At 41.0% G+C, this 4,719-nt stretch overlaps 1 pseudogene; it reads right to left on the bottom strand.

Annotated features, from left to right (window-relative positions):
* LOC109465169 overlaps positions 1-4,719 on the bottom strand; it is a 24,061-nt pseudogene that overhangs the window by 7,205 nt on the left and 12,137 nt on the right.

The raw sequence follows: 4,719 nt of genomic DNA, 5'->3' as shown, positions 1-4,719 counted from the left end.
GGGCTGTAGATCGTACCCTTCCTCTGACGTCACCGTCAGGACGGTTTGGTTCGCCCCGCACTCGCCGGTGGCAGAGATTACTGTGGAATCAAGCATACATAAAATTATAAACATTTTAGCAAGCATGTGTAAATTAACATAAAGCCTGAAAATTTCATTGTTTAAGTAAAAATTACCGATTTTGGAAGAAAATGCCTGAGAAACCCGGTGCCATGGCAACACAAACATTTATTGATTTATCTCACTGCTATAAAATTGTTGGCAACAACATTTTAGGAAAAATCACCAAGTTTGGTGGCCCTAGCACAAGCCGTTCGGACGCTATCCGACATCAAAGTTGGCGCGGGCACTTTTAGCCCCCCCCCCGTCTACATAGGGTTAATATGCAGTTTATTGAGATACCGGTTTGCCCCTCTATGCGGCTAATCTTCAAATGCACAAAAGGGGTATACACATAAGTACATGGACACTTACATACAAGTACAAACCTTATAAATTGAGAAATGGGCATTGACATGACAGATGATGCGAAGCAATATAGTCCTTTTGCCATTGATATACAATCAAAGGTAGTTGAAGGGTAAGAGAAACCCATATAACAAAGAAAAATATTATATTCGGCGGATAATCATTGAGGATACACAGACACACAAACCTACAACCCATCCACTCAAAACAATACTTCCGCATATACCGAGAAAAAGGTATAATTTGCAAACTGAAAACTTTTGTCAGTTTGACAGTTCACTCAATGCATTTCTTAGGCAAAGAACTAATTTGTTACGCTTTGAATGTAATGTATTTATTTTATTAATCAAGGATCGCACAAATCCAAATTTGGTCGCTCAGCGATCGGGTGTTTAGTGGAAGGGGGGTCTAACCAAACTCTGTGAATGAATGAATGAATGAATGAATGAATGAATGAATGAATGAAGGTAGGCTATATACAATAATGGTGAACAAAGTGAACTTATAACAGATCATAGATGCAAATAAACAAATCTGTACATAATGAACCGAGATTTCACAAAATAAATACACGTAGTACATAAGATAAATCAAATATAATAAGAGAAAACAAACATGTGCAGAAGTAACAAAAGATCAAAACTCAGTGTCTTTACCATGCAGCTGATTCGCTCGTCAGACACGTTTAGCGCGGTTCTACCACACGTCACCTTCACAGTATCTCTGGTAAATAATAAGTGCTCACTTCAATGCAGACACCACCGATAGCTTAACACCCGCTGATAGCAGTAATTGATTGTGCCGTAAGAGATCCCAGAATCAAAGACGCTTAAATTCAACCCCCATCGACGTGCATCGATCGCGAGACGGCCGCGCGCGGAGGCATGGAGATGGGAAATCATTGCTATTGATGCTCCAGATTTGACCACATTTCGGTTTTATCTTCCCCACTGGTAAACCGGCTCATCTTAATTGTGATCTGAAAGCGCGGGATTAAGTGATATCGCGGAAAGTCCGTAACCGTGCAGCCGCATCGCAGTGGGTCCGTCTGATAACCAAGAACAAAGGTCGAGGTTTAACGCGCGGGTTGTACGCCTGACTGACTGATTGGCAAAACTCCTTTAAAAACAGGGATAACATTAAAATCCCCTCCTTCGCCTACATGTTAGCCAAGCCTCCAGGCAAGGGAAAGTTAAACGTGACATTGGGCTGTCCTTGGTGCGAGCGGGCCTGTGTTAGCCATCCTTCAGTGTTAGTATTAGATATACAGCACTGAAGGAGGATGTTGGAAAGGCAATGGGGGTATGTGGGGAACATTGTGTTTAACTGTTCAACAGTTGAGAAGTTAGATTGGTTATCTTTCAGTTATATATTTGTCAGACTGGCTGATTAGCAAAACTCCTTTAAAAACAGGGATAACATTAAAATGAAGGAGGATGTTGGAAAGGCAATGGGGGTAAGTGGGGAACATTATGTTTAACTGTTCAACCATTGAGAAGCAAAGTTCATTATCTTTCAGTTATATATTTTGTCAGACTGACTGATTGGCATAACTCCTTTAAAACAGGGATAACATTAAAATCCCCTCCTTCGCCTGAATGTTAGCCAAGCCTTGGGGCAGGGGGAAAGCTAAACGTGACATTGGGTTGTCCTTGGTGCGAGAGGGCCTGTGTTAGCCATCCTTCAGTGTTAGTATTAGATATACAGCACTGAAGGAGGATGTTGGAAAGGCAATGGGGGTAAGTGGGGAACATTATGTTTAACTGTTCAACAATTGAGAACTAAAATAAATTGATGATCTTTCAGTTATATATTTTGTCAGACTTGACTGATTGGCAAAACTCCTTTAAAACAGGGATGACATTAAAATCCCCTCCTTCGCCTACATGTTAGCCAAGCCTTGGGGCGGGGGAAAGTTAAACGTGACATTGGGTTGTCCTTGCTGTGAGCGGGCCTGTGTATGAGAAAATATGCAGCACTGATTCAAGAAGTAGGATGTTGGAATGGGGGTAAGTGGAGAACATTATGTTTAACTGTTCAACAATTGAGAAGTAAAATTGATTATCTTTCAGTTATATATTTTGTCAGACTGACTGATTGGCAAAACTCCTTTAAAAACAGGGATAACATTAAAATCCCCTCCTTCGCCTGAATGTTAGCCAAGCCTTGGGGCGGGGGAAAGTTAAACGTGACATTGGGTTGTCCTTGGTGCAAGCGTATCTATGTTAGCGCTGCCGGCCTTCAGTGTTACTTTATGTATGAGAGAATATACAGCACTGAAGGAGGATGTTGGAAAGGCACTGGGGGTAAGAACATTATGTTTAAATGTTCAACCATTGAGAACTAAAATTGATTATCTTTCAGTTTTATATTTTGTGAGACTCTTCCCTCTTCTCTAGTGACCGCAATGAAAAGCGGCTTGTAGGCTGCTTTGAGCTTCTAATCCACATAAAGCTGTTTATTGCAAATTCGTGCCCGAGGGCTAATTATAGGAACAGAAGAAACATACGGTATAAAAAACAGACAATTAGTACACATAGAACTACTGATGACTACTAAGAAACTACTAGTAAAAACTACTGGGTTTTACTTCTTTTGACATAAAGAACAATTCAAACAAACAAACAAACAAACAAACAAACAGAAGAACGGAACACATACCTTCGTACGACAGAGTGAACCCGTTGTGCCCGATATTCTCACTCGCCCTCCGGACGAAGGGTACTCAAGTACCAAATTGAATGCTCTACATCTTTCAGGTATATATTTTTTTTGAATCTCCCCTTTTCTCTCCTGACCGCAACGAAAAGCAGCTTGTAGACTGATTTGAGCATCTCATGAATAAAGAATAGTTCGGAAAAACACACAAACAAACAAAAGAACAGAACACATACCTTCGTACGACAGAGTGAACCCGTTGTGCCCGATATTCTCGCTCGCCCTCCGGACGAACCTGACGCACGCCATGTTGGTGGGCACGTGTATGACTGTCGTGTCCGTGTCGTTTCCCAGGTACGACTTGTCCCGATCGTTGCACGACCCGTCCGAGAAGATCTGCAACTCGTCGTACTGGTCTTCCTTCAAAGCAAATCTTTCCGTGAATAGTTTCATTAAGTTGGCAAGTCTATAAAGACTCTATTGCACATTCACAATGCTTACTCATCTAAATGACAGTCTTTTGTAAATTACACATTGTTCTAGCTGTCATTTGCTATGAGTTAGTTAATATTTGACCTTTTTGTATAGTTTTAAACTTGTATAGGATACTTATTTTGATCTTGTTGCCGACTCTCCACAGATCTTTTCTGTGAATCTTACTTAACAAATAAATTTCGTGGTTCTTACCTTTTTTTCAACATGCAACAATACAATACATAGTGGTGACGCACTCAAGCAATAATCTTTATCTTCACGTGACCACTAGACTTGAAATAAAAATTACATCACAAAAACATGGGTAACGTCAAGGTAACAAGAAAACAGAGTTTAGCTATTAAGATATTATAAACTAGAGAAGTAACATTTACAAAGTAAATGCATAATGTTTACCTTCGGACATGGCCTGCCTTGTTAATTCTTACTCACATTAAACACATTCACATACATGTACTACGGGTATATAGTGACAGGAGTAGAGCAGACCATGAAATTGCAACATTGTGTAACCCAACACCAGTCACCATGGTGACAGACGTCAACAAATCATGTCATTGGCCAAGTCAGAGGTCAGTGTTTGGAACAGAAGAAGAAGAAACTGAGTAAAAACAATGTTTTCCTTCGGTAAACATAATCACGTTTTATTGCCAATTCATGCCCGAGGGCTAATTGCATGAACAGAAGAAACATTTGGTATAAATACAGATGATTAGTACACATGGAACTACTAACTACTAAGAAACTACTAGTAAAAACTACTGAGTTTGACTTCTTTTTTGATAAAGGGAGACAAAGGATCCCACTTTTTCTGCAATTTGTGGGTTTTCGGATGTTAAGAGGAGAGTAGTTTTCTTTTCATTTGTATGAATAGAAATACATAATGACCTCACCTTGGTGTCGAAGTTGAGGTTGTAGCGCGGCAGGGTGATTTTGACCCCCCTCCCCTCCGGCACGGCGATGATCCAGGTACAGACGCGGTCCACGTCCCGCACGGCCGGGGGATAGGGGTGCGGGTAGCCCGGGGACTTGATCTCCCCCCTGTACGCCGTCAGTGTTCGTCCACATGCTGGTTAAAACAGAGCCAAACAACATTAA

Source organism: Branchiostoma belcheri, unplaced genomic scaffold, assembly GCF_001625305.1.
Source record: "Branchiostoma belcheri isolate BF01 breed outbred unplaced genomic scaffold, Haploidv18h27 scaffold15, whole genome shotgun sequence".
NCBI classification, from domain to species: domain Eukaryota; kingdom Metazoa; phylum Chordata; class Leptocardii; order Amphioxiformes; family Branchiostomatidae; genus Branchiostoma; species Branchiostoma belcheri.
This window is presented reverse-complemented; position numbering and strand designations above follow the sequence as displayed.